Here is a 13,719-nt window from a genome sequence, read left to right as displayed (position 1 = left end):
TTGTTTTAATAAATCTTTATTGTTCAGATTATTACAGTTGTTCCTCTTTTATCCCCCCATAGCTCCCCTCCACCCGGTTCCCACTCCACCCTCTGCCCTTACTCCCCCGCCCCCCTCCGCCACTGTCTTCATCCATAGGTGTACGATTTTTATCCAGTCTCTTCCTCACCCCCCACTACTCTTTCCCCTGAGAATTGTCAGTCCACTCCATATTATATTCATCAATTTATTCTGTTCATCAGATTTTTTATTTACTTGAATTTTAGATTCACTTGTTGATAGATATGTATTTGTTGTTCATAATTTTTATCTTTACCTTTTTCTTCTTCTTCTTCTTCTTCTTCTTCTTCTTCTTCTTCTTCTTCTTCTTCTTCTTCTTCTTCAAGGATACATTTCAGCATTTCATATAATTCTGGTTTGGTGGTGATGAACTCCTTTAGCTTTTTCTTATCTGTGAAGCTCTTTATCAGACCTTCAATTCTGAATGATAGCTTTGCTGGGTAAAGTAATCTTGGTTGTAGGTTCTTGCTATTCATCACTTTGAATATTTCTTGCCACTCCCTTCTGGCCTGCATAGTTTCTGTTGAGAAATCAGCTCACAATCCTATGGGTACTCCCTTGTAGGTAACTAACTGTTTTTCTCTTGCTGCTTTTAAAATTCTTTGTCTTTTGCTCTTGGCATTTTAATTATGATGTGTCTTGGAGTGTTACTCTTTGGATTCCTTTTGTTTGAGGTTCTCTGAGCTTCCTGGACTTGTAAGTCTATTTCTTTCACCAGGTAGAGGAAGTTTTCTGTCATTATTTCTTCAAATAGGTTTTCAATATCTTGCCCTCTCTCTTCTTCTGGCACCCCCATAATTTGGATGTTGGTAAGCTTGAAGTTGTCCCAGAGGCTCCTTACACCATCTTCATATTTTTGGATTCTTTTTTCTTTTCCGGTGGGTGTTTTTTGCTTCTTTGTATTTCAAATTTTTGACTTGATTCTTGCAATCCTCTAGTCTCCTGTTGGATCTCTGTATATTATTCTTTGTTTCGTCAGTGTATGCTTAATTTCTAGTTGATCCTTTTTCATATCCTTGAGGGTCTCACTACTAAATTTATTGGCGGTTTCTAGAAAATTCTTGAAAAACTTTATGACTGTGGTTTTGAACTCTATATCCAGTAGTTTGCTTTCCTCCATTTCTGTCATTTGTGACCTGTTTCTTTGTCTCCACATTTTTGGCTGCCTCCCTGTATTGATAGAGTGGTTTTGTGTGCTAGGTGTCCTATAGGGCCCAGTGGCTCAGCTTCCACAATTACCTGAGGTGGACACTCCTGGTGCACCCTTTTGTGGGCTGTGTGCACAGTCTTGTTGTAGTTAAGCCTTGGTTGTTGGTATCACTGGGAGGAATTGACCTTCAGGCCAATTGGCTGTGAGAATCAACTGTGTCTATGGTGGGAGAACTTCTGTGCTGGAGACACCCTTCTGGGGCAAGACTTGCTTCAGTGGGGCTTTGGTGCTCACTGAGTCTGCCCCCTGAGTGTGTCCCTTATGGATCTGAGGAGTTGTAATCTGGATGGTCCCACTCTGACCACTGGGTACACTGGCTCTTGGATCTCTAAGGAGGTGCTAATTTCGCCTCTTCCTAAGGCTACCCAGCAGGAGCTATGGAGATATATGCGATTCCTCTTCTTTGTTTGGGGTTTTCAGGTGCCCGGATGAGGCCCAGCTGTGGAGCAATGCAAGCTGCTGTGGGGCCTTGGGCCTTCTTTTGGATGTTCTGGTTCTCTCTGACCCAGCTGCAATTTGTTAGGTAATTTTAGATTGCAAAGGGCCAGGCCATTTATATGCAAAAGCCTCTGCACACAGCTTGAGTGGGGGGGGGTCTCAGGGAATCAACAGGGCAGAGCAAACAGCTATGGCTGATCCTCAGCTCTGCCCTAAGAGGCTCTGGGTCTCAGTGACCCACGGTAATTGCTGCAAGCACCTCTGAGAGAAAGCTGCCCTCGAGTTCTACCCGATGCCAGACAGTCCAGTTTCCCCCCATATGAGTCTGGGTCCCCAGAGACTCACCCGGAACTGGAGTTCAGAGCAGATGGGAGCTTGAGACACCCTCCCGATTAAAAAAGACAACCACGTCCTCAGTTGCCAGCCCTTTCTGCATGTGCCTCCGTACCTCTGCACTTTATTTCCACACCTCCTCTGAGTCTCAGTGTGCTTTTCTCTTTCCTTCTATTTGTAGAATTTCCACTCAGCCAGCCTTCCTGTGGTACTGGATGATGTGTGTTTTGTCTTTTACTTGTAGTTTTGAAGTGGTTGTGCGAGGCAGCAATTTCAGGTGTTTACCTATGCCGCCATCTTGGTTCTCTGCCACTCAATGTCTTTTGATTGGAGCATTTAGTCCATTTATGTTTAAAGTTATTATTGTTAGTTACTTGTTTGTAGCTATTTTTTGTTGTGTGCCTGTGTTCCTTCTTCCCTTTTTACTTTTTTCTTTTTACACCAGTCCCTTTAGCATTTCTTGCATTGCTGGCTTGGTAGTCATAAACTCCCTTAGCCTTTTTTTTTTTTTGTCTGTGAAGCTCCTTATTTCCCCTTCAATTTTGAATGAAAGCCTTGCTAGTTAGAGTATTTTTGGATTCAGTTCCTTGCTTTGCATCACTTTGAAAATTTCCTCCCATTCCTTTCTGGCCTGATGTGTTTCTGTTGAATAATCATTTGATAATCTAATGGGAGATCCCTTGTACTAACCTTCTGTCTGTTTCTTGCAGCCTTTAAGATTCTCTCTTTGTCCTAAGTGTTTGCCATAGTAATTACATGTCTTGGTGTGGGTCTTTTCATGTTCATCTTGTTTGGGACTCTGTGTGCTTGTGTGACTTTTTTCTACCCCACATAAGGGAATTTTTCTGACATTATTTCTTCAAATAGGTTTTCGAACCCTTGTTCCTCTTCCTGTCATTCTGGCACCCCTATTATTCATATGTTGCTTCATTTTATGTTGTCCCAAAGCTCCCTTAGGCTCTTCTCCTGTCTTTTCATTTTTTCTCCAATTGCAGTTCAGTTTGGGTGTGTTTGTCTGCCTTCTAATTTGCTAATTCAGTCCTCTGTTTCTCCTAGTCTACTGTTGAAACTTTCCATAGTATTTTTTGTTGCAGCTATATCACTCTTTATTTCTGCTTGATTCTTACATTAGTTGTTGACTTTTTAATCCATCCAGTTTATGAACTGTATGACCCTTATTCTGAATTCTTTTTCTGACATATTGCATGCCTTCATTTCACTTAGTTAGTTCTTTTTCTGGTGATTCATCCTTTTCTTTCCTTTGAGGGTTTCTTTGTCTCCCCATTTTTGCTCTCACTGAAGGATCTAGGTGTCAAGTTGTGTGGGCAGCAGCTCCTCAGGCAGTGACTGCTCCTTGGACAATCAAGGCAGTGGCTGCTCCTCAGTTGGTGGTTGCTCCTCTGTTGGGCACTGCTTTCATGGCTGCTCACAGCAGTGGTGGCTCCTCTGGCTGGCGGGAGTGGGCTGCTCGCATGGCTGCTGCTCCTCGGACTGGAGCAGGCTGCTCATGTGGCTATTACTCCTTGTATGGGGGTGGGCTGCTTGAGAGGCTGCTGCTCCTTGTATGGGGATGGGCTGCATGCGTGGCTGCTGATCCTCACATAGGGGTGGGCTCCTCATGCGGGGGCTGCTTTTGTGGTTGCAGTGCCCTGGGCTAAAGCGTTGGGCCGGCCAAAAGGGAGCATGCTTCGGAACTCACAGGAGCCCATGCCTTGGGTGGGTGGAGTCTTGGTGACCGTGGGACCACAGCTGAGGCAGCAAGTCACTGGCAGGGTTGGCTGTAGAGTCCTGGGTGGTGTCTGGGAGCACCCTGGCTGGAGGTGAGGCTGGGCTCCCAGTCACAACAGGTCTCCCATCCAAGAAGGCGCAGCTGCTGTGGTAGAGCCAGTTGCCCTGGGACTTTTTGCAACAGTCGCAGAGGCTGCCTGGTTAGGTGAGCCAGTCAGCCTGCCCCCAAAGGTTCTGTGGGATCTAACTGTCCCTCACTCACACCCCACCCCCCACATGTCCACACACTCCCCTTTCACTCTCTCACTCACTCATGCTCTTTACCTCACAGCCACCTATGGGGATCCCTGTTCGTGGCATCAGATATGGGGGGAGGGGGATGGCATTCTCTCTTCTTGTGACCAGCGCAGAGAGAGAGAACTCGGGGGTTGATAAAATCTTGAATAGAACACAATGAGGTTTAAGGAAAATTGAAATAACAAGACTGAGACAGAAATAGAGGAAAGCTGGGACCAGGTGTGGCGTCTGCTCTCTGATAGATGAACAGGGCCCAGAGCCAGCACAGCAACCTTTATTTATAGCCAAATACGAGGAAGTTTTACTAAGGGTAAATAAAAGGAGGAATGTGTGCATTCTTGTAGCTTCCTCGTAAATAGTCACCTCTGGGTGGGTCCGAATCACATTCATTCCTGGTGCTTGACTAGCTTTAGATAAGAACCCATTTCCTAGCACCTGGAAGGTCAACTGAGGCATTCCCACCTCTTGGCTGGATATACCCCAAGATAAGGCTCTGCCTTCATCATGGGTTCAGTTGACATGAATTTAAAAGAAAGCCAGAACCTTCCCTGGCAAGGGGCCTTCCACAGCTGCCATCTTCCTGCCTTTATAGTTGGGTCTGGAGTGTTATTAACCCATTCGTGGATGGAGTCTCTTCTCCAGGTGTCTGGTTATGTGGCTCGCTCTCTACCACATTGACCAAACAGGACAAAATACAACTCGACAAGACATGACACAAAGGGAACAAAACACAAATGTACTCACAATACTGATAACCCCAATATAAGTGACCACCAGAGAAAAGAGAGTTAGGGGAGAGAAAAGAGAGCACAAATGATATCAAAGAGAGAAAAAATGGCAAGAGAGAAAAGGAAAGGAAGAAAAAGGGAAAAAAAATATATATGGGGAGAAAATACCACAGAACAAACAGATAAACCAAAAAATGCAAACACCAAACACCCAGAAAAGAGGGTGGGGGTAGAATCTGTAGAGGCCGAGCTTATATACCGAAAGTAAGGTTAAGGAATTGGATGAATATGGGGAGGACCTCAGTTCAGTATAGAGGAAGTAGAAAGAGGATGAGTGGATAAGAAGAAAGAGAAAGAGAGAGAAGAAAAAAATTAATTAAAAAATAGGATAAAGATAAAAAATAATAAATAAATAAAAATAGAATGATGAAAAAATAATGCAAAAAGAAATAAAAAATAAGAAACAAAGAAAAATAAAGAAAAAATAATAAAATAATAATATTTTATTATAATAAAATAAAATAAAATAAAAATGAAAAAGTAAAGTGTCATTTGTTTCTGCTGAGTTTTAATGCCCCATGGAGGCTGGTTTATGATCCCACTCTTCTGTACTGTCTGCCACTTCTCAGTTTCCTGTTAGATTGTTGAAGTTCCAAGTGCTCCACTGCTCCTGTGTCTATCTCCATGGCCTTGACTGCCAGCTGGTGGGACCAATCTTCCCACTTAACCGTCTGCCTACGGTCAATCTTAATCTCTCAAGCTGCTGTTTCTGACAGGGCTATAGTTGAGGAGGTTGCTGAGACTGAATGGCCTCTCTTCAGCCCAGTCCCCGAGGGCTCTCAGGGACTATTCAGATTTCTTTTTTTTGTATCCTTTGTAACACTCAGGGTGTAGTCTATGGCTGTATTGGTTGCCTGGAGACTGCAAGGATGGGCTATCTCTTCAGGAGAAAATGGCTGCTTAGGCCCAGTGTGTCAGGTATGTCTCAGTGCCAGACCCCCGGCCACCTCTCCCTGACCCTCTCTTCTCCTCAGCCTCTCCCCGGACTCCACAAGTCCGCACCTCTACCTGCACCTCAGCCAAGAGTGAGTGTTTGTATTTGCAAATAACAGCAAAGACCAGAAAGAGGGGAAAGAGCTGTGCCACTGCGAGCTCCTCTTTCCCCTGCATGGTGCGGCTTGGGCAGTTGTTCAGGCTGCCCCCTCTGGGCTCAGCCTCTCATAGCTGTAGGCTTAGATCTAGAATCCCCTGCTGCCAGCAGCCCTGTGGACTCCCTTTCCACAGTCAGATGTTACGCCTGTCCCAAGGGACACGGCCTCGGTGCAATGCAGCTTCTTTCTGACCCTCTGGGCTTGGAGGTCCCGCACCTCTCTCTAGCCATATCCCTGATGTTACCATTCTCCAGGCATCCTCTGCCTTTCCAGGCTGCAAATTATCTCACCAGCTGTGTCTACTTTGCCAATTTGGGGTGAATTTTATTAGATTTAGTTGCTCCTTCTATCTGCTCTGGGACAAGGCTTGGGACATGTCTGCCTATTCCACCACCATTTTGTCTCTCCTATATGCTCCATTTTAAAGATGATTATGTTGTAGCCCAGAGAGATAAAAATTAGCCATGGTCACCTTTGAAATTCACCTCACCTGTTAAGTGGAGATTAAAACAGCATGTGTGAGGGCCACACATGGATATGAGATGGCCTGTGAAAAGTGCCTTCTACAGAGAAGGTGTTCAACAAATACCAATGCCCCATGGTTCCATCTTAGATATGAAGACTGGGCTTCTGCTCTACTCTCAGGACCAAGCCCAGCTTTGCCCACTTCCATGTATGCCTCTTGGTCCTTCCATGCCTGCGTCTCTGTGTGGATAACTTCCTCAGGGCCTGATAAATTTCAGCACTCGATGGCTTTCTTTGAACCCAGCCTATGGCTGAGACTCCTCCTTCCTCCAGACTTTTATTTTAAAAATATGTTTTTATTGATTTTAGAGAGAAAGGGAGAGATAGAACATCAATGAGAGATAAACATCAACATCCATCGGCTGCCTCCTGTATGCTCTCTGCCAGAGATTGAGCCCACAACCTAGGCATGTGCCCTGACCAGGAATTGAACCAAAAATCTCTTGGTGCTTGGGTCGACATTCAACCACTGAGCAACTTTGGCCAGGCCCTTCCTCCATGCTGTTGGATGAAACTGCTGTATCAGCCTGCCGGCTGTAAGTCGCCATGTCCCAGCCTCTTGCTGGGACACCAGTGTGATGGCTCCTTGACTTGACCTCCTGCCTGAAAATTCACCCACTGCTCACTAAGTACCTGTATCCAAGCAGCACTTGGCCACATTCCTAGGTCCTGAGCTCTATCAATCTGATTCATCCCTCTCTTTTCAAGTTGCTTTTCCAACAGTGGAGCTTGTTAAAAGTAGAGATGCTTGGACCTCATTCTCATCTGAATCCGAAGCTTCTATAGTGTTCCTGGGGATCTATTTTTGGGGGGCAGGATTATTAAAATGTCCTCCTTAGGTGGGTATGATACAGCTGTTTCAAGGCTGGCCTTGAGAAACACTGCTATAAGGTACTTTGATTATATGGTCTTTAAGTCCTACACAGCAAGTCTACAGTTTCCTCACAGGTCAGTTTCATGAATTAAATTCAGGTCAGTATCCTTTCTTTCCCAAGCGTTTTTTAAACTACTACTTCAAAAAAAAATTATTTAATCTTCTCTTCATATCGCCTCTGGATGGACCGTCTTAATGTCTACATGGATTAGAAGTCCTTCCTGCAGGCTAACTTGGAAGCTTACCTGCGCAGCCTGCTTAGCATTTTCAGCTCGCTCTCATTCTAAGACAGTAAGGCAGGCCTCTTGCCATGTTTAAAGCCTGACCTTGCTTACAGGCTTCTGGACCTACGTTTGCTCTTTGCTGTCACTACCTCAAACTAGTTTCAACTTTCCTCTTAGAAATGGTGATCTGCAACATTCAAAGCCATCTCTTTAGAAGCCATTTCTTTGAACTCTTCTGAAGAATAATCTGGGATCATCTGAGATTTAATGTCTTTTAAAATACTGTGAAAAAAGATTGTTCTTTCTTGATTAAATTATACAGAATCATCAGTTACTGGGCTAGGTCTTACCAACATATCAAAACCTTTTTTTATGTACTAAAACTTTTTAAAAATTGGTTTTATAAACTGAGGACCTAGCATTCTTTTAAATATCTTTTTGTGAAATTGTTTTAGAATTTTATATATTTGTATGTCATTTTACTTCATCTTTGTATATACCAAGTTATGCCATGTATCAATGCTAGTAATTTTATTCCCTTTGAGCATCTGTGTTTGTATACTGGAGAGAGTTCCTATGGTAATAAAGCGTGGTTTTGTTAGAGACCAATTTATCCCTTGACTGTTTTCATGCTACCTAGAACAAAACAGGTTTCAGTTCTGGTTTCAGAGACATGGAAGTTCCTAACATTTCCTGTATTGTAGAAATCAACATCCCCCAAAGCATAATGATAATAAAAATGTCTTAGATTCCAAGAATAACCAAAAATGTCTTGGCATGAAGTATTAGGTCATCGATTTGTGAGGAACTTTAAAAAGTGCTGAGATAAAATGAGATATGATCATTCAACAATAGTAGGACAAAAGGACTTGGAGGAAAGCACAGTGTGTTCCTGGCCAGGGATATTTGGTTAGCTTGCAACATGAGTGCCTTGTTTATCATAGTAAACCTCTTTCCCTACCTAATTATTCTCAGTCTTATGTATACCTGTTCCCCAGATCTTGAGCCTAGGTCAGAGCTGGAATGGATTGAAGAAATACCTAAGTTGGCTTCAGTTTCAGGCATGCTGGCTGTCGGTCACAATAGAGAACTTAAGCAAATGGATGTTTGGAATGTGGTAACATGATAGGTCATAAGAGGGGATTTGATTGTCTGGCCAACAGCTTACTCTTTTATCAGTGAATCTCCAAACCAGTAAAAATGTAGCTGGTGTGACTTTAATATAACATGCAGAATTTTTATGAGTTTGTAGAGCCCTTTAAACAGAACAATACAATAAGAAGAGGGCACTTTCCCTTGCTTCAAGATGAAAAGATCTGAAGTTGAGTGTAGTCAAGATATAATTTTGAAGTAGTCTTACTAAAGTGGACTTTCATTCAATTCACAAAGGAGCTAAGTAGATGTAGGAAGAGTAGTAGAGGTCAGGGGGTGCTTAGCAATTGGGACAACTAGGGGTATGCTTTCCTTGGGAACTTCAGATAGATAGCTCATCTTTTAACTAGTGAATATTCCAAAAAATTTATATCTTCTCCCTGCCTTTTAATTTGTCAAAGAAATTCTAAAATTTGATTACTTACTTATTGGATCCCAAACATAAAATTTAAAATTACAATTAGATACCATTTTTAATCAATCAAATTTGCAAAGATTGAGAAAAATAAGACCAAATTATTGCTAGTGTTGGTGGCATATATTTGATCCTCTCATTTGCTACTAAAAAAAGGTCAATTGGTACAACTTTTAAGTAAAACAATCTTACCCTTGAAGAGTAGATCCCAAAGAAATATCAGAAAAACAAACTTTTATAATTATAGACCATAAACAGTGTATTAATTTTACAATATTAAAATATATTTGAAATCACTCATAATAATTCTAAGACAACAGACATAAGACAAAATGTCCAAAAATGTACAATACCTATCTCTTACTTCGTGCTAAAGAAAATTAATTTAAAATTAAACAGCTAGACTTTCAGTTTAAAATGGAGGAATGCTAGAGGTATCTTATCTGTCCTCCTCTAATATTCCATGAAAATCTCTTCGAAAATGTACAAGTACTTTTGTTGTTGTTTTTAATTATAGCTGTTCTGATCAGCAGGATAAAGGAAGATCCTATGCTGGACTCTGGCAATATTTCCACAAACTACCACATCAGTGGTATTGCATTGAGAAGCACAATTGTGGACTAAATTTGCTCCACCCTCTTTCTTAGAAAAGTATACATCATCTGGCAGAAGACAGCAAAAAGCTCTCTGCCATAACTTGTTCCTGGCTCAGGGATTCTGATCAGAAATTCAAGCAACCACATTTCTTTCTGCATGAGGACAATGATGTTTAGACAGCTAGTTCAAGGCATTCCTTCTCTTTCCCTTCTTCTCTCTTTATTCTTGACTAGACTATGGGTCTTAGTAGAAACTATGCCAGATGTGTGACACAACACAGTGGAATGTTAGAGCACAATTGGTGGTGGCACACTGAATTGGGATTGTAAGTGTGATGGATGGAGGCAGAAACAAGAGCTGAAAACGTGAGTGTGTGTATATACATGTGGGATGGTATGTGTGGGGGCTTCATGACTTGTCTTTTAAAAAGAGGTAATTTCAAACTGTGCTCAAGTATTTAACATAGTTAAGAGATTGTGGCAGTGAGAGAAGGAGATTCATTTATTTATCCAGCTAGCATGTATTGAGTACCTACTGTATGCTAGCTGCTGCTTTGTTGTAGAGGAACACCAGTAAAAAGAGTAGGTTCCAGTTCTAGTGGGAAAGGGGATACAGCGTAGGGGACAAAAATAAATAAACCATTGAAAAATGTAATTTTTATGATCATCAGTGCTGTGAACTGTATTGAAACATTTTTCTTTTTATCCTTACTTGATCCCTTCAACACAATGCTAGAAATAAGAATACTCAGGTCACAATTGGAAATTGGTAATGTTATCAAGACTCTGACTGGAATATCATATTTGGAAGAAATACGCATAGATTCAGATATGACCAGACAGCTTTAAATAATTAAGATTCACTCATGGAAGCCAAAATATCCATTGGAAATAGCCTTGTACCTTGCTTACAGGGTTTTCAGCAGCCTTACCTGGTGAGTAAAGAAGGTATCCTCCAAGCATGTACAGGAATCTCAAGATATTTTGGGTACCTTAGGAATAGAGGAACTCACCCAAAACTTTGAGTGTTGCAGGCAAAGTCTGATGGCAAATCCTTGCCTTGACTTTTCATAAGGAATCTCCAGATTGAACTCCAGAGTTCAATCTGGAGATTTCTTATGAAAAATTCCAGCAAAGCCCATTTAAAAGAGCTTATATTGCTATTCCTATATTTATTAAAATAACAGGTCGAGATTATGGGTAAATTATTTTATAAGTAAATTAGTCTTAATTTGGCTATTTTTGTTAAAAATGAGGGTGATTTTAGAGAGAAAAATTATATATCTTTGTAGATACTAGTTTCCAATGCCCTTCTTCTTCTTCTTCTTCTTCTTCTTCTTCTTCTTCTTCTTCTTCTTCTTCTTCTTCTTCTTCTTCTCCTCCTCCTCCTCCTCCTCCTCCTCCTCCTCCTCCTCCTCCTCCTCCTTCTTGCTTTTAAGTCAGTGACAAAAATTTAATGAGAAAACTTTAAAGGTACTTTAGGCAAATAAGACTGTGTCATTCTGAACTTGGCATCACAAACATGCTGGTCCTATTTTTTTACTGTTTAGAAAGTGAGTTAAGCTCTTACAAAGAAAGCCATAGGGGTGAGGAGGAAAATAAAGTGGCCAGCCTGGTAAAATGTCTCGGGCTATCAAGAACTGCCAAGCTCATCTTCCCTTGCCCATGCCTAAAATGTATGAGGCACAAAGTGATTTTCAGCATGGGTAGTGGCATCATTGAAGAAAGGGGCTTAGAGGATAATACAAAATTAGAATTTGGCCTTAGCAAATGCAAGACAGAGGAAGAGGGACATCTTTCTCACACATCATCACTATCCTGTAGCTAGTATCACATCATATGCCTTTAGAGAGACATTGATCTTGAAACAGCCCAGGCCGTTCTCACCACTGCTTAGGATGCTCTAGCTGTGGTAGTTCCAGCCAGGCAGCTCCAGGTGGGGCAGGGTGGTTTCACTCTTGGGCAGTGAGTAGATGCCTTCTTTGAAGGGACACTGGCAGGGAAACGCATAGCTGCGCAGGGACTCTGGGGAGAAGCCTCCAGGGGGAATACAAATGTCAAATATATCACAGAGGCTGTCATAGATTCATATACCAATTTGTTTCACACATAGGACTTTGACCCAGAAGCTGGCCATTTCTTTCTGCACAGTTAACTGCACCTTCTGAGGAGCATCAAGGGTTACACTCGTCTGGGTTTGGGCACTGACAGTCACACTCCCATATGGACAATGAGGTTAGGTTGCACAATCAGGCTTTTGATCACCACAGGGTCCTTCCCCTCATCACAGTTTCCCCAGACAAGGCTCCTGAGGTGGAATGGCTGCTTTAGAAAGTCTTTTGCAAGGGTTGAAGCAAGAGGCAAGCCCAGGGTGATCAACAACAAAGCCTGCATCTGGGGCATCATTGCAAAGTGTGTCTGCACCAAAATAACTACCCATTGTTGTCTGAGGTTTTGTTTCTACCTGCAAACTGAATTGGATTTTGAATTCTTCTAGTTTCCTCCAATATATGGCTATGATGCTCCAAAGTAATATTTCTAATTATCCTCCCATCATTTGTCTTGGAATCACTGAGAACTAAAACTGGCCTTTTCTCAAAACCTTGTAAGCTAACATGAGAGAACTTGATATAAACTTCAGAGAAATCACCACAACAGCTCATATATGGACAATCTTTGTGCCTATTTTCATAAGATCACCAGACATTCAAACTGCAGACCAGGAAAATCTTTCAGATTGTCACTGCCTGCCTTCACCCTATCTGAAAACACTTCAAGCCAGACAGCTAGAAATCTTGGCTGCATGCCTTTGGAACTCAGAAACCAGGATTATAGTATGTTTCAATTATTAACCACTTTTTCCCCATAGAGATGCCTCTTATTAGATACCTGATTGCTTGCACAGGAGGCCTAGCTTGGGGAACCCACCTGCATCACTACCTCCTGAAATGAGACATACTGATGAACTGAACTGACCTATTCTCAAGACTGAGACCTGTGTAATGAGATATGGAGTGATTTATCCACCCAGCTTCTGGAATATGAAACATCTCAGAAAGTTTCAAAAGCAGGACTGACGGGGTTCAGAAGAGGCCTCCCCAAGATGTGCCACTTTGACATATGGATTATTTTGAGTTGAAGGCAATCCAGACCCTGCAGGCATATAAAATTTTTGAATCTCCTCCTTAAAGGACTTTAGTTAGGGGCCTTGCCCATAATGAGTAATCACCAAAAACAACTTTTTATGACTCATCTTTAGGGCAGGGAAAACTTCTAATTACTGAACAGCTTATCATCCTGGGAATGACCTTCCTCCCTTGTAAAGCCCCAAGTGCCTTACTTCATTATTAGCTTGAAATGCCGATTATACTTCATTTTCTCTTTCTGTCTTTGAGCCTCTCTTGCATATGGGGCTCCCATACATATGTATATAATTAAATTTGGTCACTTTCTCTTGTAAATCTGTCTCACATCTATTTGATTATTAGACCAGCTGAAAGAACCTGGAAGAGAGGGTAGAAGAAAGTTTTATCTTCCCTCACAACCCTTCACTCGTCACACGTTTCTTCATGGTTTGAATTTTGGGAAGATACATTGAACATTTAGTACTGTCATAATATAAAAGTGAAGAATGGTTAGTAGTAGACAATTATCTTTCTGGGCCACAGGCAGGGAACGGTGACTTGAGGTCATGGGTGATTCTGTACCCATGTCTACCACAGCAATACAGGCACACGCTGAAATCTGCTTCACTTAGACGAGTGAAAAAATATGCTCCAGCAGAGCTGCAGCTGGTAAGACTCGAATACAATATCCCTAAATACCAGTATCATTATCTATTCCTCCACAATTCCTTGACTCTGAACTTCAGAATGAACTCTTGTTTTTCCCATGAAACAATTTTTTTAATTCTTTCTCATTCCCTCAATTTACAATTTAATGCTTAGTGAGTTCATGACACTATATGATTCTTTGTCGTAGGTGTTAA

The 13,719-nt window shown here is 41.9% G+C and overlaps 1 pseudogene; it reads right to left on the bottom strand.

Moving 5' to 3' along the window:
- Positions 1 to 11,544: 11,544 nt before the first annotated feature.
- On the bottom strand, positions 11,545 to 12,137 carry LOC118671851 (annotated as a pseudogene).
- Positions 12,138 to 13,719: the final 1,582 nt, after the last annotated feature.

The sequence above is a fragment of the Myotis myotis genome, unplaced genomic scaffold (assembly GCF_014108235.1).
Source record: "Myotis myotis isolate mMyoMyo1 unplaced genomic scaffold, mMyoMyo1.p scaffold_m19_p_1, whole genome shotgun sequence".
In the NCBI taxonomy this organism is placed as follows: domain Eukaryota; kingdom Metazoa; phylum Chordata; class Mammalia; order Chiroptera; family Vespertilionidae; genus Myotis; species Myotis myotis.
The sequence above is the reverse complement of the archived record's forward strand: the minus strand, read 5'-3'. Positions and strand labels throughout refer to the sequence as shown.